The 24,000-nt window shown below is 38.6% G+C and overlaps 1 pseudogene across 1 annotated transcript in view; it reads left to right on the top strand.

Moving 5' to 3' along the window:
* LOC145494245 (E3 ubiquitin-protein ligase UBR5-like) overlaps window positions 1–24,000 on the top strand; it is a 50,517-nt pseudogene that overhangs the window by 25,158 nt on the left and 1,359 nt on the right. The window contains exons 14-34 of the transcript XR_014050245.1: window positions 275–521; window positions 3,544–3,876; window positions 4,274–4,420; window positions 4,884–5,150; window positions 5,725–5,875; window positions 6,536–6,699; window positions 7,759–8,140; window positions 10,351–10,491; window positions 12,458–12,680; window positions 13,203–13,480; window positions 14,162–14,484; window positions 15,446–15,829; window positions 16,844–17,136; window positions 17,704–17,999; window positions 19,165–19,387; window positions 19,796–20,001; window positions 20,305–20,435; window positions 20,761–20,931; window positions 22,202–22,286; window positions 22,729–23,001; window positions 23,465–23,612. The product of XR_014050245.1 is annotated as an E3 ubiquitin-protein ligase UBR5-like (transcript). The remainder of the gene's footprint in view (window positions 1–274; window positions 522–3,543; window positions 3,877–4,273; window positions 4,421–4,883; window positions 5,151–5,724; window positions 5,876–6,535; window positions 6,700–7,758; window positions 8,141–10,350; window positions 10,492–12,457; window positions 12,681–13,202; window positions 13,481–14,161; window positions 14,485–15,445; window positions 15,830–16,843; window positions 17,137–17,703; window positions 18,000–19,164; window positions 19,388–19,795; window positions 20,002–20,304; window positions 20,436–20,760; window positions 20,932–22,201; window positions 22,287–22,728; window positions 23,002–23,464; window positions 23,613–24,000) is intronic.

The following is a 24,000-nucleotide window of genomic DNA, read 5'->3' as shown; positions in this document are numbered from 1 at the left end:
AGTCCACATAACAACTTTGTGCACCAATTTTAAGCGAAATCGGCCGACCTTCATTTCCAAGTCTGCCCCGGTCTCTCAGGCAGAAGCTCTCAAAGTGAACAAATCACTTTATAATTCAAAAGTCTGTTTTATCAACAATTGCAGTGGGGTTTTCTAGTACTGTGCAGGAGACCAAATGTTGCACTGCAATCTCAGTACTGGTTGTAAAAATGTGCAATATTAAAATGCCTAGCTATGCTTGTGTGTTTAAATTATTTTGCTTCTGACTTTTTAGATGTACGAGATGATGAAACAGGTCCATCATTAACCCCAACTCCATCGGGGTCAGTCCCTGCACCAGTACCATCAGGTGCATCGGCAGTTGCAGCAGCGGCAGCATCAGCATCAGCATCAGCATCATCATCATTATCCAGCCAGTCAATAGATTCACAGCACACGCAGAGTAAGGCTCTTAAGTGCCTTAAACTGTTGTGTGAGAGTACTGTGTTGGCTCCATTCCTTCTTCAACTTATGACTGCTAAGTAAGTAATGATTATCTTTAATATATAGCTGTTTCAAGAGACCTTATAGGATGGAAGTGCCAAGCCTTTGTGACAAGACCTAATGGTGATCTGAGTATTCACTGGAATTTTGCATATCGGTGTAGAGAAAATCTACAAATTTGTATTTTTGCACATGAAGCACATCATTTATAAACAAGGCTACAATAGATTTTCATCTCATAAGACCATTTTTTTCTGTAGCTTTCCTTTCACTGTCTTATGGCATTAAGTTGAAATTCTTCTAAAATTCAGCATGGCAAAAAGAACCTCTCCACAAATCCAAAGAAAAAGAAAGCATTTGAAATGAAGAAAATTTTTTTTATATCTGATTAAGTATTTAACATGTTCAGGAGCTCTTTACTTCTACCCCTACTAACTTTCGGAGTTGTTGTGTGCACTTTTTCACATTTTTTTGGACAACCTTTCTCTAAACAGCGGTAAAAATAATTTTGCACTGTTTTAATTAGCACATGCTTGCAATCATGTGATTTCCCTGGCAGTCTATCTCAGGTATAGGTGTCATCCAAGGTTTACATCATGGCTAAATTGGACAGTTTATAGACCTTTGTGGGAGTCCTGTAGATAGCTACAGTAATGATTCAATTTAGCACTTCCAATGCAATAAGGCATATCAAAGCTGCAACCAACCACCCTCCAAAGCGAGTATAGTAGAAATTACATCGACTCAGAAAAAAAATTGCGAGTTCCAGATGGGATTTGAACCCACGACCCTCCTTGATCTAACCAGATGCTCTAACCACTGAGCTACTGGAGACTCTATGGTGAGCAAGGGTGAAATGTGGGCCTTTGACTGGAACCGCATCACACGGTCACACAGCCAAATGTTAAATTGGTGCATATGAACTCACTAGCTCCATTGGCAAACTCCATGTTAGGTCTTTCAAAATTAATTTACAATAGGTCTGTACTCGTTATCTCTGAACAACTAATTAAAGAAATTAACTCAATAATTTTTAAATTTATTTGGGGTGAGAAACCCTCTAAAATCAAGAAATCAACTATTATTGGCAAGAGAAAACATGGAGGACTTAAAATGACTGACTTTAATATCTTGAATAAAGCCTTAAAAGTCGCATGGATACCACGCATAAAATCCGAAAACGTAGTATTCTGGAAAATCATCCCTAACACAACCCTAGAGAGATATGGAGGATTACACTTCTTGACAAGTTATAACTATGACATTAACACACTACAGGTCGGTAATTTACCACCTTTTTATGTTGACGTACTAAAAGAATGGCAAATGACTAAAGATTCTATAAGAAGCGAGACCCTACTCACTTATGAAGAGGTAATTTGGAACAATCGAAACATATTAATTAATGGTAAACCTGTATTCTACAAAAGTTGGTTTGACCAAAATATTATGCAAATCCAGGATCTCCTTCTAGAGGACGGTAAATTCCTGTCCTTTAATAAACTTTTGTAAGTTATAAGTGTAAACTCAAAATGCGCTTCACCCTCTACTTCGGTCTTGTTAATTCTATATCAACTTCTTGGAGGTCAGAAAGTGAGGAAAAAGGAGAAACCATTTCCACCAAGTATGTGACTGTGCAACTTGCTGTTGAAGAAATTCTTTGTACCACCTATTGCTGAAACTAAAATCTTAAAACATGGTTTCACTCCAGAAACCATCCAAAAAGTGTACGAATTACCTCTCCAGATCAAGTGTGACATTAAAATAACAATGTTTCAATATAAGATTATACACAACATTCTTGCAACTAAAATGTCTCTTTTTAGAGCCAAAATGTCAGACAATGATATATGTCCTCAATGCTTTACTGATACACACTCCCTAGATCATATGTTCTTATGCTGCTCTTCCATTATAGCCTTTTGGAAGACCTTTCAAAACTGGTGGACAAATAAACGAAACAGCAACTAACTCTGTCAAATAGTATGATTTTATACCGTGTTTTTGACAAAACGGAACATAGATACTCTGAACTATATGATTCTCATTGCAAAATTTTCTATACACTGCAGCTGCCTGCACGACAAAAAGCTCTCTTTCAACGGTTTTCTCATACTTCTAAAAGAAAAATTAAACATACAGAAAGAAATAGCATTTCAAAACAAGTCTATTGCTGCTTTCCAAAAATCCTTTCAACATATTATTTAACATGCAGTGATGATGTATTTTCTTTGTTTTGTTTAACTAAGTAAACGATGTTAATAGTGTTCATGTTTTGGCTTGTAGTATGAACTATCACATTGTACTGTAAGTAAATAGTGTGCTGTAATGTTACTATTTTCCTCTTTTCATTTTGTTGATTTACTTTATTTTTTCCGTATGTATATTGTGTTTGTAAATTGATTAAGTAAAAAAATAAAACAAAATAAAATGAAACTTCATTCCAACAGTTACCTCTCTCCAAAAATTGGCTCCCATTGAAGAAGTGTTTTGAAGACATTGTCATGGAATTAATCTGAGTCCTATGCATTTCCAAAGAAAAGTTGGTGGGAGAGAGTGAGGGAAAAGAAAAACGGGACACAAATGTTTTCATTTTGGCCTTCTATCCCCTCACACCACATGACCACGGTTTGCACCTCTGGAAACGGTATCCAGTCAAAATCACTTCAATCTGGTTATCTACTATCAAACTGTACTCTCAATTCTGGGAGCTTCTTGTTCATTTATAATTCGGTAGGAATAGAGCAATCAAACTTCCCCCTAGCACAACAGAATGACCTCTCTGTAGTTTTCCAACATTTGTTGTGCACAGAAATGGGTATTGTGTTTCAGTGGTATCACTGCTCTGTGATGCTGAAGAAAAAAAGGTGCACTCCCTGGAGCTTGGGCCCTGGGCAAAATTGATTCATGGTATAGCAGAACAAGGGCATTGGTTTGGATATTTTGATTATGAATTTCATACGAGTATTATTGGGGGCGGGGCATGGGGGGTGTGTAGTATGCCAATAGAAACAAGGCTGACTGTAGCTAACTTTTTATCGGCATTTTTCTCCTTGGTAGGGATACAGATGGCTGCACTCCATTTATGGCTGCTGTTCGTGGCCGCACATACCATGCTGCCCTCACCCTGTTCACAACAGCCCAGTGTCTAGCTACCAACCCAAGTGGACAGATTGACAGAAATGTTCTAATATCCATGGTGTGTCCGTCTGACAGTCACCCAGATGCCTCTCCTCTCCATGTGCTGTGCTGTAATGACACGTGTTCATTTACTTGGACTGGCACAGAGCACATCAATCAAGACATCTTTGAGTGTCGCACTTGTGGCCTGACTGGTTCTCTTTGTTGTTGTACTGAGTGTGCTCGAGTGTGCCACCGAGGCCATGACTGCAAGTAAGATTTTCAATAAACTTGAAATAGTGATGATTGTCCACTTGAAGCGCTGATAATTATATTAATTTTAAGAGCTGTTTTCACAGCTCTGCATGAATGTGTGTGCAGGCCATAGTTGAACTTTCCAAACTTTAATTTAACATATCTATTTTTCCCCTTTAACAGGTACAGTAAAGCTTCTTGAACCTCTTTTCATTATTTTAACTTTTAAATGCACTTTAAGTGAAGCAACAGTAACTGTATGCATTATGTATTTGTACAGTTTAAAACTAGTCAGTTGTTCATCTTAGTGTAAGCTTACTTATTATCGTAAGGTGAATATCATTTTTGGACATTTTGTTACCATTTTCGTGCTATTTTGACTAGAATATTGTTACTGTACTTGTTATGCAATTAGGTTGAAGAGAACAGCACCCACTGCTTACTGTGACTGTTGGGAAAAATGCAAGTGCCGCGCCTTGGTACCAGGCTCCCAGGCTGCTCGCATTCAACTCCTGAAAAAACTTGTGTCAGAAACTGATTTGGTTAGCCGGCCTAATGGAAGGTAGGCTTTATATATGTCACGTAATGGCCAAATTTATTCAAGGGAAGAATTATACCATGGCGAATGTATATCTAGAAATGATTTATTCATCAGAACCAATTGATCTGTCTGAAACGATTGAATCATGTAGTTTCAAATCTAGTCTTGGACAAATTATGTGGCAAAGTTTGTCTGGCAGACGTGCTCTAAGATTAATCAGCCTAATACGAATTTTGCCACATAATTCATAACACTGGAGTTATACCTGGATGACTATCTTTCACAGGAGACAGATTAATCTTCTCAAACAGCTAATATGTCTTGGACAGATAATCCGCCCCTAGTATAAATTCAACCAATGTTCATTGTAAAATTGGCTTTGGTAGAACATAAAGTCCTTGTTAACACCTGAGTACCGATACAATTTTTTTTCATTTAGTACAGTAGGTTAGAGCTTTTGTTGACCTTTTATGCTTTGTTTTAGAGGGGAGCATTTACTGCTGTTTTTGGCTCAAACTGTGGCTCGACAAACTGTTGAGCAAAGGCAATTCCGACCACACCGCGCTGCTACAGATGCGCGTCCAAAAGCCAAGACCAGGACACTTGGAACAAATGGCACAACTCCGCCACTTCCAGAACATGATCTGGACCCTCCTAGGTTTGCTCGTAAGGCTCTCGAGTTTATCCTACAAGACTGGCGAGCCGTTAGTGCAATGTTGAGAGATGGTTGTCGATTACCGGGAGAAGCAAAGTAAAGGAACCACTTTTTTTGTTTTGTGTATGGGATCTAAAATGACTATTTTGAAACATGGCATATAGTAAGCGATTTTTCTCTCGCATCAAAACCAAAACAAATTGCAATAAAATGCATATTTTGTTGCTTATTACAGAGGTGACAGATCAGCAAAAGACATAAAATCAGTCACAAGCCAAGCAAAAATATCAAACAGTTGATTATTAATGACAAAACTTGCTCATTATAGTTACTACCATGCAGCGTGACTACCTCGCTATAGTAATGTTCCTATGCCATCGGTGTTCAATTTTGAAGCCCATGATTTCAAGGATTTCTATCATCGTAAAGACTTGCTGTTAAAGATCAATATCATTCATTGCAGTTATTTGTCTTGCTAGCCATTAGTGTGCACTTTGTTCACCTGGGCCCAGTTGTGCAAAAGGGGGATGATGTTATCTGCTGGAAAAATCGCTGTTGGCAAAACAAACTATGATTATCATGATCCATCTGGTGTTAAGCATAATCTATCTTTTGAACAACATGGACCTGGTGTCAAAAGTAACCATCACTTACTACTCGTTTCTGTTAGACTGCATGGACATGAGAGCAGTGGATTACCTGATGCAGGCTCAAGCCATCTCATACCCATGACGGAACAAGAAGATCGTCTTTCAAGTCAGGCGGGTACAGTGCGACTCGATGCATTCACACACTGTCTTGTAGCCAAGTGTGGTCCTGAGGTAAGATGTTGAATTATGTCATCTGTTAGGGCTAAAGGAAATGAATATTCATAGCTAGTTGTCCTCAGGTACAATACGTTTTATCATTGCTAACTAGACGCTCCAAGCGCATTTACTCAGGCCTTGTATCACAATATCAAATCATACTCTACAAGTATTGAACACAATAGAAACAAATAAAAGAATCGGGATATTTGCCACGAGAGTTACGCTTAGACATTACTCTTTCAAGTTGCTTCTTTGAATATCCTGTTCTTCCGATCGCTTGTTGTTTGCTTCACCTTCGAAGTTATGTTCATGAAGATTCTTGATCTTTTACACAGCTGAGGTCAAGCCCTAGGATTCAAATTTTATCGGTGACACGTTTTTGGTTGCATGTCCAGTCTGTCCAGAGATCACGCGAAATGATTGGTAACGGAAAGGTTGTGTCAAAATTTCAGGCTTAACTTGGACACAACTGAAAGAAAATGAAAATAGTATTGAGAATAGAGAAGAAAATGAAACGGAGACAAGATGTATGTACTCAGTGGCTTGTATCTTGGCTAGTAAGTTTCTAAACAATGCAAAATTCTCCGATTGGTCTTGAAAAAGCAAATGCACTAAGTTCTTTGAAATGAGTTGGAAGTACTAGATTAATGTAGTAATTCTATTATTCTGTAGATACTTGATCCTCTACTTGTTACACTGGTCACAGCAATAGAAAATTCAACTGATCCTCACAAATCCGATGAGATGAGCCTGGCTCAGCGTTTCATCAGATCGGTAGCCAGAGTTTTTGTTGTGTTGGCATCTCAAATGGCCCCTGCAAATGGCAAACGGAAAGTGTAAGTGAACCATACTATAATTACCATTTTCTGCTACATGTACACTCTGGAATGAGAGAATCACCTAGTACGTAACAATTTTTATAGGGCAACAAAACATTTATAGGCACCCTGTTCAGGTATATAGACGATTTTTAAAACAATCTGACTACATGCTGGAATAAACTATTATGGTAGTAGTCATCTTTTTAGGAGAAATGGGTAGAAGGCTGGGAAGAATGGGAAAGAATCCTCTCAAAATTTGAAAACCGCTGCTATGAAACCTTGTTCCGTCCAGCTCATTACTTTGATGCAAGACTTGTAGTTAAGGTGAGCCCTGGCTCCAAAAGCCCGTTAATCCAGGCGCGTATACATAACAGTTTCCACCGTTTTACGGAAATTGGTCAGATTTTTCAGAATTACTCGGAAACCCTTTAAGGTCATTCCCCAGTATTGCGTTGTGCATCTCTGCTGCGCATAATTTTACGCGTGACCAGCGCGCACGCATTGAAAAATGGCGGCTTTTTCTTTACAGCTGGACCTCGCCATAGAAGTAAATCGTCATTTTCTCGCAAACGAGTATGGTGACCTATCATTTTTTCTGTTGTTTTGAATTGAGTGATAAATTTCTCTGTGTAAAATAAATATGGACCAATTCTCAGTGTAGAGCAAAAAGCAATCGTCGGAAACGTGAATTTAGCAAGCAATCGTAACTACAATCATGGTGCTATTATAAGGACTTTTATGGGTATAAACAAGGTCCTTCTGCTCCTAAACGAACATGGGGACCCCTTATTTTTATTTCAAAATTTAAGTTCCTATAATATAAACAATCGATAGGCAAAGTTTCACAAAAATCTCAGTGCAGATTCTAGTTCAGCGGAATGACCTTAAAGGGGACTTCAGGGTTAAAAAAAAAAAAATCCAGAACATTTCTTAAGGGGACATGGCCCTGGACCCTCTGGAAGGCACTTATTGTCACGATTTATCTTAGATCAGCGCCTGTAAACTTCATTGTAAAGTAACATTCTGGGCAAAATGTAATGTTGTACCTGCTGGATGCTTTTTACTTGCTAACAGAGGTGTTGTTCAGCCCTTGATGAAGTGTCAGCGCATTTTCCAGTGTCTCTCAACCATAGCCATTCCTGAACTTGTTCAAGTTGCTGATGCAATACTTGCTCCAGTGCGACTAGGTATCTGCCGTCCGGCCCAACCCTTCAGCCTTTTGTCTTCTACGCTTGAAGCCACACAAGCTAGCGAGGATTTATTCACTGTTGAACCACTGCCCATGAGGCCCTCTACGCCATCGTCTGTTGAGGAGGCTGCCACCCAAGAGAGGCCTAGTGTTCAAAGAGTGCGGAACCAGAGGCACAGAAGGAGACAGGTTGTTACTATTCCTCGTGCACAGGAACAGAGTGCTGTAGCAGTGGAGGGACCAGCTGTTGATGGAGAGGAAGTAGAGGTAACACGGATCATCAGGTTGCCCGTTTAGGCGTGGTTCGTACTTTTGAGATAAGCACAAACGTAAACACAAGCACGAGCACAAGGATGTTTACTCTAACAACATAGGCATGCACAGTGCGAGTTACATCGCAGGGGAAACAAGATCGCAATTGGTAGCATTCTCGCACTCTTGCTTGTGCTTGTTTAAACGCCAGTTTCCTTATGTGAAATAAGCATAACACTAATGAAATAAGCACAAGCACAAAAAAAGGAAAATGTTTCTTTTTCTTGCGCTCATGCTTGTGCATATTTCGCCTCGGTGCACACTAGCGTTTTTCTTGTGCATGTGTTTGTGCTTACGCTTGTGGTTATCTCTTCAGTGTGAACCAGGCTAGCTTGCAAGAGTTAAAAATGTGTGCTATTGATTAATGGATACTATTTATCTCCGACTGTGCTTACGTGTCCTCATTCCAATTAATGGATCAGACCTCCATATCCAACCGTCACTGTCTTTTGTCTTGTGTTTCAACTGAAGTTCATTTTAATAGAAACTGTTGATCTATTATTTGTGATACACATAAACGATTTGCCTCAATGTTTACTGCACTCGTCGATTAGCATGTATGCGGATGACACTGTTATCTATTATTCTGGATCTGAGGTTAGCAACATCAGGGAAAATTTACAAGAAGACCTCAACCGTGTTGAGCAGTGGTTGGTGAACAGTAAGCTAATACTAAACCAGAGCAAAACCAAAGGGTTACTCTTTGGAACAAGACAACTGCTGCAAACCACCTCAGACTTTGTCCTGCAGATTCAAAACAAGGACATAGAGAGAGTGACGAAGTTCACTTACCTTGGGACTATGCTCGATGAACAGCTTCACTGGAAAGAGCATATAGACACTACTTGTAAAAAAGTTAATAAGCGTCTAGGACTTCTAGCACGCATACGATCTTGCCTCACTCTTAAAGCAGCAAAGTGTGTCTACAATACCCTTATTGAGCCAATCTTAAGTTATACTGACACTGCTTGGGGTGAACTGTCTGTTGGCTCCAGCAAAAGTCTGCAGCGGTTGCAAAACCGTGCTGCCCGTATCATTCTCAAGCGTGACTCTTCTAGAGATACTTTTAATGTTTTAGGGTGGACTGACTTAGAAACGAACCGTAAAATCCACAAATGTGTTTTAGTTTTTAAATGTTTGCATAACTTAGTTCCTCAGTATTTAAGTAACTATTTCATTAGGAACTACAATGTACATGGTTACAACACTCGAAGGAAGGCTGACCTCCATCTACCCAAACCCAAACTTAGCCTTGGCAAACGTACTTTTAGATTTTCTGGCACAGCCCTTTTTAATTCACTACCTTGTAAAATCCAACAAGCTGTATCACTCTCCTCTTTTAAAAATCTTGTCAAAGCCCATTTTATTTATAGCACCTAATTTATGATATCTATTTTTTTCCCTACCAGTTCATGCTTGTAACTCTTTTCAATTTTTTAAACTCTTTTTATATAACTATTTCAACTACTAGACGTTAGTATTTTTCTAACTCTATTTTTATAACTATTTTATACTATTAGACGTTTTATATTTTTAGAAATTGTATTTAGCAGGGCCCCTCTCGATACCAGCCACTGTGCTGAATGGGCCACCCTGCATAAATAAAGTTTTACCTTACCTACCTTACCTATCTAATGTTCCAAGAAACAAACACCAAATTAAAGTATGCCAGTAGTCTTGCAGATCAAGTTGCTCGATATCCTTTCATGGCTTTTCTCAAATCAACGAAACAGTAGAACTTCAGCTTTGCACGTTCATATCACTTAGTGATGTTAAGTTGCATCACATATCTATCAAACTACCGCTGCTGGTGGTATTGCAACAACTGAAAATTTGCGTGGATTTCAAACAAAATTGATACAGCTTATATGCTGTGGTGTACATGTATCAGCTTTTTCATAACATTTAAGATTTTCACATCACGTATTCTCATATACATGTATATAGCCATGTTTTTTATCTTCCAAACCTACTCAGTCACAGTATTTTGAGTTGTTTTGGCCACGTACAAAATAACCTTTAAATCAAAGGAAGCCTGAAAACAGCAGTTTAGTTAGATAGAAAAACACCGAAAAGATAATAATAAACCATAAAGGAACAAGGGTGGTTAAGGATGGAAAAGACTGACACGGATCACAAACTTCCGAACTGTGCTTTTATGGCAGGTTGTTGAAGGGGCAGAGATGGAGTCGGAAAGCCATGAAGAAGCTGGAGATGAAGAAATTGAGAGTGGAGCAGCTGGCAATGAATCAGACATGGATTTGGACTTGCTGGCTGAGAGTGACAGTGAGAGTGAAGAGAGTCAGGTACGACATCGAAACTTTTAGGTCGTGTTGTATTGGGATCCATTGCTTCAACTGCAACCTGTCTGGGGAACACTTCCAACCATTTTCAGTTGAAATGCGGCAACTTGCTGCCATGAGCCGTTTCAGCCTGGTTTGAGGCCGGTCAAAAGAGTTGATCAATCAAACCAAGTGAAAACGGTTTTCCCCAGTAGAACACGAAAAAACAACCAACCCAAGCAACCAGAAATGGTTGATCCCAATAGAACACGACCCTAGCTTCTCCCTCTTTGATGCTGATCTTGTTATCAATACTTCCCTCAGCCTTGATAATCAGTTGGTCCAATCAGTTGTAACATTTCTGGGAACCAGTGTGCTGGGGGAAAATGTTTTGCAACCACAACCACAGTTAAATTTTTGCCTACACAATCTAGCACACTAGCTAAGGTTACTGTGAAGAAACTGAACTAATTGGTATCACAAGAACCGATATGATTATGATTATGATTATGATTATGATTATGATTATTACTGTTAAAGATTCGCACAGCTATTGATGATATTGAAGCTGGTTTATTATTGTTATTGTTATTGTTATTGTTATTGTTATTGTTATTGTTATTGTTATTGTTATTGTTATTGTTATTGTTATTGTTATTGTTATTGTTATTGTTATTGTTATTGTTATTGTTATTGTTATTGTTATTGTTATTGTTATTGTTATTGTTATTGTTATTGTTATTGTTATTGTTATTGTTATTGTTATTGTTATTGTTATTGTTATTGTTATTGTTATTGTTATTGTTATTGTTATTGTTATTGTTATTGTTATTGTTATTGTTATTGTTATTGTTATTGTTATTGTTATTGTTATTGTTATTGTTATTGTTATTGTTATTGTTATTGTTATTGTTATTGTTATTGTTATTGTTATTGTTATTGTTATTGTTATTGTTATTGTTATTGTTATTGTTATTGTTATTGTTATTGTTATTGTTATTGTTATTGTTATTGTTATTGTTATTGTTATTGTTATTGTTATTGTTATTGTTATTGTTATTGTTATTGTTATTGTTATTGTTATTGTTATTGTTATTGTTATTGTTATTGTTATTGTTATTGTTATTGTTATTGTTATTGTTATTGTTATTGTTATTGTTATTGTTATTGTTATTGTTATTGTTATTGTTATTGTTATTGTTATTGTTATTGTTATTGTTATTGTTATTGTTATTGTTATTGTTATTGTTATTGTTATTGTTATTGTTATTGTTATTGTTATTGTTATTGTTATTGTTATTGTTATTGTTATTGTTATTGTTATTGTTATTGTTATTGTTATTGTTATTGTTATTGTTATTGTTATTGTTATTGTTATTGTTATTGTTATTGTTATTGTTATTGTTATTGTTATTGTTATTGTTATTGTTATTGTTATTGTTATTGTTATTGTTATTGTTATTGTTATTGTTATTGTTATTGTTATTGTTATTGTTATTGTTATTGTTATTGTTATTGTTATTGTTATTGTTATTGTTATTGTTATTGTTATTGTTATTGTTATTGTTATTGTTATTGTTATTGTTATTGTTATTGTTATTGTTATTGTTATTGTTATTGTTATTGTTATTGTTATTGTTATTGTTATTGTTATTGTTATTGTTATTGTTATTGTTATTGTTATTGTTATTGTTATTGTTATTGTTATTGTTATTGTTATTGTTATTGTTATTGTTATTGTTATTGTTATTGTTATTGTTATTGTATTGTTATTGTTATTGTTATTGTTATTGTTATTGTTATTGTTATTGTTATTGTTATTGTTATTGTTATTGTTATTGTTATTGTTATTGTTATTGTTATTGTTATTGTTATTGTTATTGTTATTGTTTGTGTTATGTTATTGTTATTGTTATTGTTATTGTTATGTTATTGTAGGTAAAAAAATGTTTGAACTGTGACTAATTCTAAACACTTGTGTTTGTTTCAGGTCGGTGAGGTACATGTTGTGGAAAGTGTTCGTCGCAATCGCGTGACTGGCTCACTGATTGGGTCAGATGGTAGTGCTAGCATGCATGGTGAACACGTGGAGCTGTATTCTGAGGAAGAGTCGTCCACTGGGGAAGAGGAAGAGGAAGAAGAAGAGGAGGAGGAGGTGGTGGTGGAAACATATGACCTGCCAGAGAGTATAGAAAACAGACCTCCAACCGCAGGTATGTTACTACTCCTACGACTTGTAGAGAACAATAAGCAGGACTTAGTGATAAGCACGGTAATGAAATATGAAAGGTGAATTGATCAACATGACATGAGCGTGTCGTGTTGATCAATTCACCTTCCACAAGCAGGACTTACTTTCAAAGAATTGCTCAGTATGTGTACATACAGAGTCTGTCTGGGAGATAAAACAGGGAATTGAAGAAGTGTCTGTAAGTAGAGCTGTCTGCTTATGACAGTGTCCGTTAGCGGATAGTTGACTGTACTACTGAATACATGTACGGTTACAGTGTAGTGTAATGTGGCACACTGAAACATCATTTACAGTATACCAATCAGTAAAACATGAAAGAATCTTTTCAATAGCCTTTATTGAAATGGTGTCATCCACAGAACAATATTGATGATGAAATACGAGCATTACAAATACATTGTGCAAAAGAACTTGTCTGACTCCGAGGGAAACGGTTTAATAGTTTACTAAGTACATCACCATTACTGATCTTTTCTTCTCATAGGAGTTGACCCTAGTACCACTCCTCATGCCATGCAGTGGGCTATACGTGCTCACAACACCCAGTCACGTGCTACTGGTAGCAGTGCAGCTACTCCTCAAACCACAAGTGGCGGCACAGGGTTTATCTATGTTGATTCCACGTCACTCAGACGAAGTGGTGGTAATGCTGCTGCCGCCAGTACTGCTGCCACCAGTGAGGTGCCTGGGACTAGTGGTTCTCACAGTATGAGTAACTCGGCTAGTGCGCTGGCACGAGCTTTTGGTATTGTTGTAAGGGAGGTGAGTTAGCTTAGCTTGAGGTACTTTGAAATAAGCCATTTCAGATGGCTTGCTATTGGCGTATTTATTTACCAAGAGAGGATTGTTACGCATATCATCTTCTAGTTCATAACAATTCTAGCCTTTTAACTTTCCTACAATTTCAACTTACAACTGATGCACCTTATTGCATTTTACTCACAGGTTTTGGTTGGTTGAATTCACACCCCAGACTTAGGTCCTCTGTAACTACTGTATTCCTCTGTATTGGTGATGAACTTAAATTCTTGATGACGATTACTGTTGAGAGAATGACAATCCTGGTGACTCCTGAGATTAAGAAGATGGATTTACTTGAAAGTCACTGTGAACAGTTTACTGGTCCTCATAGAGGGACTGTTTATAAGTTAAATCGGCTGGATTCATTCTCTAGTGGCTCTTGTTAAACCTACTATAAGATATCCCAAAAAATTGACATAGAACAAGTTACTAAATACAACGTTTTTCCCTGTTCTGATTTATGAAACTCGTCCCTGAAAAACCAGGGTAATGGCATTTCCGAGCCTTTAAGAATAAAAATTTCCTGGTGAGGAGGAGGCATGCCCCCATTCCTTTAAGTGGCTTGCACCTTCGGCGCTTGATTAACTTTCTCTTCGGTGCATGCCCCTTCACCCCTAATTTATACTGCATTTTCCTCTATAGGTAACTGACCTCCTCAACATTGCACAGGACCCATCAGCATTGCCAGCTGAAAGCCTCACTCCCAGTCCAGTAGCCTTGACTGAAATCAGCGCCCTGGTTGTCCAGCAGTTGCAAGCAGCCTGGAACTGGTTAGCTGTTGTCTTGGATTGCACGGAAGCTCAGCTTCGATTTGGACTATCGCTATCTGCCGCTACTGACCCCTCCCACCCCTCCCATCCCCTCCATGAATTCCATCCTAAAGCCAACAAAGATAGACGCACTCGTGAAGATCCCTCGCTTCTAAGAGCTTTGGAAAACAAACGGAAAAGATCTGTATTAAGACGGTGAGTAATTTTTTCCTCAGCTGTTATGAAAAAAGCTCTTAATTTCAGGTCTGTTCAATTTGTTTTTGTTGCAGTAGTTCTAGACTAGTAGGAGGCACAGTGGCCTCAGGGTTTAGTGCACCCATCTCCGGATTTGAGTCCTGGCACGGGACATTGTGTTGTGTCGTGTTGAAGACATTTAACTCTCACAGTGCCTCTCTCCACCCAGGCGTAAAACTGGGTACCAGCGAATTTAATGCTAGGGGGCACCTCTGCAAAGGACTATCCCATCTAGGGGGGAGTAGAAATACTCCTAGTCGCTTCATACCTCAGAAAGAGGTGATTGGTGCCGGTCTGATGGGTCATTTGGCTTGTATATGCAGACTTAACCTTTATTTATCCAGACAAAGCTAGCCTGAGCCCTTTTTATGTCCATGGTTATTATTATCACGGAATCTCCACAACCGCTCCACTCCGCCTTATCATCTAAATGACCATTAATGGCGTTGTTAAGACCTCTTTATTCATTCTCTTTGAGTTTTCCTTCTTGCGCTTCAAGGAACAAACTTTTGACCTACAACATATGGTATTTCCAGCTGGTCACTTGCCTTAGTACTGACACTTGCGAGGAGAATTTTAATGGCCATCAAATAGGACAAAGGTGTTTTGATGAATATGCGCATATTTCATTTTGCTTTCCGTTGCGGCATATTTGACAATTTTGTTACATAGTTTCAATCTTCTCTTAAGATATGCTCTTGCCAAGAACCACTAGTATCAATGATGGTTGATGGTAATTTTAAAGCCCATTTAAGTTTCCCTATGTGAGAGGGGGTGGTACTTTTTGATAAGTGGATAGGCTGCTTCATAACCACTTTCGTAAAAAAACAAACATCTCCGATAAATTGTAACCTGACCCAGAGGTGTCCACGTGAAAGGATACAACAATAATAATGTAATGTTCTTTTTCCTGTGAAAATAGGCGGCACGGAGCTGCTAGTAGTAACTTGGATACTGGTCGGCAGGACTTCCTAGTTTATGTTCTTTCACTTCTGAGAGGCCATTCAAATGAACACGGGGACTCCTTGCCGAAGTTGGACGTTTCTTCGTTACGTCACGTGGCTTATGTCTTGGATGCTCTGGTATACTACATACGTAACAACCCTAACGCCAGCTCACAAGCTAACCGGTCTAGTGCAGAGAAGACTGTTGCTGCAGATGCCACCAATGACGACGAAGGTGGCGATGATGTTGATGACGAGGACAGTGCAAGTTTCAAGAGAGATGCAGAGGAATACGAAGATGATACAGATCATGTTGAGGACGAACCCATGCCTACACCCAATTTGCCTGGAAATTTACACAGGTTTGCAGTCCTTTACTTATTGCAGTCACTTTGCCATGGCTCAAATGTGACTAGTAATATATCAAACGCGAAAGAAGGTGTTTGACCACATTTCCAAACACCGAGAAGAGAGTTGAAAATATGACGTGTAGCAGAGTATATCTGACCGACTTTGAGGTGTTTGGAAATGTGGTCAAACAAAGTGTTGAGTGTTTGATATATCATCTTAATCGAAACTAGAACTAAGCACAAAACGAAGAAATATAATCTTAAAAATGTATGCTAATTAAGATCAGATATCCGACACGTGTTTAAACTGGACGAATTATTAATGAGTTGGTGAACATTATTTCCAGATTTTCGCTTTGGTAAAGGTGAGATAAGAACAACACAAAAGAACAAAATATTTTTCAGTACCAGTGAAAGTAGTGCTCAGTAGCTTTCATTTTGGATAGTCACATGAGGTCTTCCAAACACTTGAAAGTAAGAATTACATTGAGCTTACTCATGAGGAAGGATTTTAAGAACTCTGTGTTTCTTGTATGAACGTGAAATTTCAAATGTTTTCGTTGATTCTCGTGTAAAAGTGTTAGTGACTGAAAATGCAATTGAAAGCAAAGAAGTAAATAATTGTTTTCAAGGCAAATCATTGTTCTCTCCCTTTTTACTATTCAATGATAAGAAAATCCTGGGCGCATTACTTTTGACGGGGTAAAGTACTCTTACATTGTCATTCGAGAAATACTTAGAGCTGCTATTTGCTGACCCACCTACAGTATATATCCACTTGCGTGTGACTTGTTGACTATTTGCTTGTGAAACATCAGCTGGTAGTCTAATGTCTAGATATTTAAATCTACCCAACATGTTGGATTAGATTCCTGTTGATGTGCTAAATCATGTCAGTCTCTGCAGTTGCCAGTTAATTCTTGTTGTATAGCGAAAACTACATCAAAACATTTGAAACCTGGCACAGCGCAAGGGATGTTTCTGTTACAGTTATTTGTAAAGACTTGGCGTGCATTGTGTTTTCAGCTTTTTTGTGAGGACTGACTCCACCACCGTGTTGGGCTGTACCCCTCCAGACCCATACCAGGCACCAGTAGAGGAGGCTTTGCCTCTTGCATGCCAGCCACACCTTTTACACCCTGCAGCACGTAGGGAGCAGATGTTTGGAACTGTACATGAACACACAGACAGTGACAAGGGTACACCCTTGGTTAGCAGCATGGCTTTGTCACGAGAAGATTCTGAAACTGTATTCTCTGCTGCGAGAATATTCAACGAAGCTGGTGTGGGACAGGAAGGGATTCCAATGGAAGTTAACGGTAAGAGAGGTTTAGCATGGCAGTGCAGAGTTCTAAAATGTGTGTACAGCCCTGATAGAAATAGACTCGGTTTTATATGGAACATTTTGTAACTTGTAAATTGAATTTCAAAGAATCATTACTTTTCTTCCAGTTTACCTACTATGTATCAAACCAAGCAGAAAATCAATCGTGTTTGATGAAACATGTTTGACTGGACAATAGGACTGGTGCTTGCCTGTTAATTACTTCAAACCCTATACAAAAAAAATAACTGCTTTTTACTAAATAGAAACAATTTCTTCCGATGTAACTGAAAAGTTAGTTCACTTCCTATGAAATTAGTTTACTTAGCGCGTGCATGTATTTATAAGCTTAACTTCGTTGTACATGTTTGGCAGGAATGCAAAAGTCGAAAATTCAACCTGTGTTGTCCGCAAGGTTTGTATTAGGGAAGTACAGTTGTATTGTTTGAGTTGGATTAGGCTAGTTTTTTAAAATCTAAAACCTTTGAAGAAATGAAAGAAACCATCATTTCCTAACTATGAAAGTCGGGCTTGCTCCCAAACGTTTTTGTGCTCTCCACAGAAAGCAAGCCCTCAGCAGAACCGTCAACCTCATTTGTAGCGCGTCCTGATAATGCTTTGGAATCCACCACACCTGTCGCTCCCAAGCCTTTCATTTCCAATGGAACCTCTGCCAACTCCCTCTTGGGCCGTTGGCGTTTGTGTGTTGAGTTATTTGGTCGAGTGTTTCTTGAAGATGTTGGATCTGAACCGTCGTCAGTGTTGAATGAGTTGGGAAGGTTTGATGTGAAAGAGTCCAAATTTAGAAGAGAAATGGAGCGATTGAGGAACTCCACCCAAAGAGATTTGACTCTTGAGGTAAGATGATTCCTGATTTTGTGGGTGTGAAAACCGTATTTATCTCTTCACTAATTTGCCTTCCCTACCAGCATTGCGTCACATATCATGCTCTTCAGCCCTTTTTCCTCTTTGATGATTTTGTAACTCTATTGCCTACCCCTCCCCCAAGTAACAGATGAGCACCATAGGTTAAGAATTGTTTTTAAAGAAACAACAGCCTCGAACAACATTGATTTTAAGGGGGATGGGAAGGAGAAGAGGTACGTCTGTAGTACATGTTCTCGACAGTCTGTGCGGGATTGAACCTCTGGTCATGGCAAACATATTTTACGGAACTGGGGCTTTCTGTTTCAAAGGTGGGCTAAATTTTGCCATAGCAATTGTCTGGGTGAACCAGATGTGTTACTGAAAACATTTCATCACTCGTGTGGGTAAGTCATTCAAATTGACTCTAAACGTTCAAAGAGCTTGCGAAACTTGGATACCAGTGACCAGTTATATTGAAGAACATAACTGCTTCCAGAATTTGCGAAATGTTTGGCTGGCAAAAGTGGTAATGAACACACGCATTCATTGTTAAAGTTTTAAACCTGCACCACACAAAAACGATTTCGTACATCGACCTTAAATTTCTGTGGACAGTTAAAATATCTTTGTAGCTTGATCATAGACTGAAGTGCTGACACTAATCAGACTGGGAAGTTGTGTCCGTTATCATGATAGTTGTGTCATAGGGAACCTAAAATAGCCTTTAAACAAACAGAAAAATTCACAGTGACAGGTTAGTGAGGTATACAAAAACACGAAAGGGGTAATAGGAAGCCAGTAAGCAACAAGGATGTATTGTGGAAGATGTAATTTGTGAAATACGAAAGATCGTGTTTGACCACATTTCCAAACACGGAGAAGAGAGTTGAAAATATGGCGCGCCACAGGGTATTTTGGCGACCCTCGAGGTGTTTGGAAATGTGGTCAAACACGGTCTTTCGTGTTTGATATATTTTCTCAAGCGAAACTAAAACTAAGGAGAAAGCGGAGAAATAAAATCGTAAAAATTCTATGTTAATTTAGATCAGATATCCAAACACCGTCAGGGTCATGATGTTCTTTGTTTAAACTTGGTGAGGTATTAATGAGTTTGGCAAGAAGATTTGAAAACTTGAATGTGTGTGATCTGACTCAGGTTGAGCGTGACCGAGCCACACTGATACAACAGACCATCAGGCAGCTTAACACGCAGTTTGGCCGTCGTGGGCCCAGGTCTCGCCCCATGACTATAGATCGTGTGAAGGTCACATTCAAGGATGAACCAGGCGAGGGCAGTGGGGTAGCAAGGAGCTTTTACACTGCGGTAGGAGAAGCGTTCTTATCTGGAGAAAAACTACCTGCTCTGGAACCCAGCAGAAGTAAGCTTCCTTTTGACCAAGAAACATTTCTTCAAAATGTCGTAGAGATATGTCTAATCTTTTTTATCATGGTTATCAATTTTACATACAATCGATTTTGTTTTCCTTTTTAATTTGAACACTTACATTCGTAGAGTGAATGCTTATGTTTGCTGACAATTTATTTCTTTATTTTTTTCATTTTTTATGCTATTCTTGGGCAAAAATCTTGTTAATTCACTGAAGTGAAGCAAGATTGTTACTGAAGATTCAATATTGTGTTGTTGTTTGAAAAAAAGGAATAACAAATTAGTTTCGTCCTTGTTTGTTAATGTACTTAACACTTCTATACTTAAGTTACCTCTACTGTGTTGGTTTTCTGTGTTTAAAAATTAACATTACACTATGTTTTTATTCCAATCACAACAGGCATAGTTCATCGCAGTAAACGAGTCCCAAGTTATCGTTGCAAGCGTGATCGTGAACGTGAACGTGACGTGAGAAGACAGCTGTCAGCTGATGCTCGAGCATTCCACTTCAGTGGTAGCAGCAGCGCTGATGGAGAGGACGCTGATGGTGATTCACTGCCGTACCACAGGAAGTCCTTGGGAGAGAGGCTCTATCCACGTGTACATGTTTGCAGCCTGTAAGTTCTGTCGTTTATAGCCTCAAAATGCTAGAATAGTATGTAGTGTGAGTCATCACAAACCTAGCAGCTCAAAACACTACGTGCACTTGACTCTTGGTTTTTTTTTTCTGTAACATGAAGCTACGAAGAGAGCGAGAGTATTGTTACTATCACTAGGCTACATTTTAGCTCACTGTTAGTTACCCCCAGCATTACCTTAACAGTTTACCAGTGCTGGGTGGCAAGAGGTGATTACTGAGATTACCATTGTAACGTGGGTAAATATTTTCCCATTTTGTCCCTCTTTCAGTCACTTGCTAGCAAGATCACAGGCATGTTACTGGAGCTATCTCCAGCCCAGTTACTGCTGCTTTTAGCCAGTGAAGACACCTTAAGACAAAGAGTTGAGGAAGCTGTGGAGCTTCTTCTTGTATCTGGCAAGTAAGTGGATAATTTTTTTAATGGTAAAAATTCTTTCATTGTTGTTGTTGTTTCCTGTATACTTCCCTTAACTTGTGCCCCTCGTGTGGTTACCACAGAGTGTAGGAGAATCCAGACTTAAAAAGGATGCATTGAAAGTGGCATTTTCAGAAACCCGATGGGGTAGGAGAAGTCGTTAGTCTAGAAGAAGAAGCAGAGGCAGTGAATGTCATCTGCCAAGGGATCTGTGAATGTCCAAAACTGCCAAGTCTAGACAACCCTAAAACTCATTGTTGGTACTTTTTGTCATGGCGACAGTCTGATAGCAGATGTTTTGCCTCCACAGGAAACCAATAAAGGATGCAGATGATGACTCCCTTAGCCCTGGTGGGGATCTTGATGATTCTGAAGATGACAGTTCTCCATTGTTCCACCAACCCGGCAAGACTGGCTTTTACTCCCCACGGCCCGGAAAGTGTACAGAGGAAAGACTTAACTGCTTCAGGAATGTCGGCAGGTATGCTGTCATTGTAATATAACTTGTAAGATCCGTTTGCTTGTCATGATGGTATTATCTAATACTGGGTAGTGTAAGTGAATTGTTGTATGCAATGGATGTTATCTTCCCTCTATGGAGAGGAAGGCCCGTGATATTTTAGTTATTTTTAAGCGGGTGGGGAGGGTAAAAGTGTGCAATAGTCTCGCATACTTGCTCTGTTCACTGAGAAATCCTGTTTTGCTCCAAGCCCTTCAGTTGCTAGTCTGTAGGTTTGTAGCAGAAATTGCTATAAGGCAGGTTTGTAACCAAGCAGCACAAGGGAGAACACTATGCCACTGTTGATTTAAATCTTTTACAGTGCCTCTATGAACAAATCCTCCATATCCATTTTTTTTAAATTTTCGTACACAATACGTCTTTCTTAAATATCTTATCAAATTTCAATCTCTTACGAACATTAGAACTCACGTTTTTTGGAGCTTTATTTCCGAGAATTTACGACCGCTATCAATTTTCCTTGTTCTAAGGCTTGGTTGGGAATTGGAGTAAATGACGTCATTTACTCAAAAATGTCGCATGGGTTGAAATTGTAATAACAATTATTGTAGAAAATTGCATGACTAAAAGAGCCAAAGGTTTTGTTATTCGTTATGCGAATTGCTGTATTGTTATTATAATTTCAACCCGTGTGGTATTTTTGAGTAAATGACGTCATTTACTCCACTCCCAACCAAGCCTTGGAACAGGGAAAATTTTAATTTAAATGGCGGCCGTAAATTCTCGGAAATAAAGGTCCAAAAAAAGGTGAGTTCTAATGTTCGCAATAGATTGAAATTTGGCAAGATATCTACGAAAGACCTATTGTGTACCAAAATGTTAAAAATTGGATATCGAGAATTTGATCATAGGGGCACTTTAGTAGCTCCAAAGCTCTTAGTTTTCTTTATGGAGTTAACACCAGTGGAGACATTGATTGAGATACGTAATGGTTTGATAGAATTTGTATTATTTTCTCGTCGGTTTAAACATGTATTTAAAACCTTGAGGGTGCGGTAAAACTATCATTTTCACAGATGCTTTTTTTTTTTTTTCCAGTCTGATTCGTGTTTTGTATCTGGCGTAAATTCACTTTAGCTATGTTTCAGAAGTGTCCGTAATCTCTGACCGAAATTTGCCCGAAATGAGATAAAATGTGTTCGAAAATTAAACGTCCCAATTGTTTTGCAAGTGATGTATGTTCAGCAGTCATTTAAATAACTGACCAACTTCCTTTCTGTTTGTATCCAAGGATCATGGGCTTGTGTCTACTACAGAATGAGTTGTGTCCAATCAACCTCAACAGACATGTCATAAAGCACATTCTCTCCAGAAGGGTAAGTCAGCATCGAATCTTCCATCTTAGTGTGCCTTGTAGTATATAAACGTTACACTCGAGTTCAAATAACTAAAAGTAGACTACAACATGTACATTTCACATGTCACAATTGTCTCAACGACGGTTCTAGAAAGTTCCGTTAATGCAAATTAGTTTTTTTTGGCCATTGATCGATACTTTTATCGCGCGTTACATCATTAACGGTATAATGACTAACTGTCATTATTTTTACTGAGGTGCTTGGAACAACAATATTGCAATTTATTCCCTGACAAATAGTTTGGAAAAATAAAAATCGTTAGCAAATATGAAGAAAAATACGAATTGACTACATCTGGTAATGCGTTCAGAAAGCCGGCCGTGGTTGCAAAATGATAATGACTGGTATTTTCTTTTGTATAATTTAAGGGGCTCACGTGTTTCTACTTGTTATTTTGTAGACTGGTTGGCATGACCTGGCATTCTTTGACCCTATGCTGTACGAAAGCTTACGCAAGCTGATTGTTGAAGCTGCTTCTCCCAATGCTGAACACATATTCAAGGGACTCGACCTGACATTCAGTGTCCAGGTCACCGCGGACGAAGGTGATGGCAACCAAGTAGAGTTGATTAAAGGTGGAAAGAATGTGGCAGTCACATCGTCTAATGTGCATGAATATGTTCGCCTGTACGCAGAGCACAGGATGGCTGGTAATAACAAGAGAGCTCTTCAGGTAAGTTCTCTTTATCACCTGCTCGTAATCAGCCATGTTCATCTCTCGCAGGATTGGGTTGGGACACCAACATGGCCGCCGTTTCATTGTTTAAGGACACCAATATGGCAGCCGCAGCGCAATGTGGAAACGCTCTGTGTACGAAAATTCTATCAGAAGAGCATCACTGACATAAAAAAAAAACAACTTTTAGATAAGAGTTTTATAAGTTTCAACGACAAGCAAAACGATCGTTTTGTTGCTATGGCAACATTAAAGGTAGTCAAATGTTCACTCCTAAAACTACCCGTTAAAGGTTGGTTGTGAAGTGGGAAAAAGGTGTTTTCACAAATTTTCACAGTTGAAACAATCAGCGTCCTAAAATTCTAATGTGGGATATAGAACTGTAACGGAGATCCGTAAAATTGTACTAAGTGTGATATCTTTAACTCTAGTAATGACGCAGGTCACTTTCTCTTTGAAGGCTCTTCGTAGCGGAGTACTGGATGTTATACCTCAGTCCTCATTTGATAACCTGACTGCGGAGGATTTTCGCTTGCTGTTAAATGGTTGTGGTGAAGTGAATGTACAGCAGCTGATAAGCTATACGTGTTTTAATGATGAAACAGGAGGTTTGTAGTGTCATAGCAGCCATTATTGTGAGGTGTAAAGGTTGTCCAAGGACGCACAGACCTTTAGTTAAGTGCGACTCCGTCTACGAAATACGAATTCATGTTTTCAACGAAACACTGACAAAGAGTGCAAAGCCAACTTTCGTCATTGAAGATCACCTCTAGGTTTGCTAAATTGTCAAGTTACAGAGAATTATCTTAAGCACCTCCCCCTCCCCCCCCCGCCCCTCCTCACACCTCTATGCCAGTTGTAGAAGAAAACCGGTACGAAATGGTGTTTGGATGTAGTGAAAAAGGATGTGAAGCCCTATATATGATTTTAAGAGTATCTTGTTATTTATATCGCTTAGTTGTACTGCATTACTTTTTCTTGTTGTGCGCTCTCTTC

This window comes from Orbicella franksi, chromosome 8 (assembly GCF_964199315.1).
Source record: "Orbicella franksi chromosome 8, jaOrbFran1.1, whole genome shotgun sequence".
NCBI classification, from domain to species: domain Eukaryota; kingdom Metazoa; phylum Cnidaria; class Anthozoa; order Scleractinia; family Merulinidae; genus Orbicella; species Orbicella franksi.
Note: the sequence above shows the minus strand (reverse complement) of the source record. Positions and strands in the feature narration are given on the sequence as shown.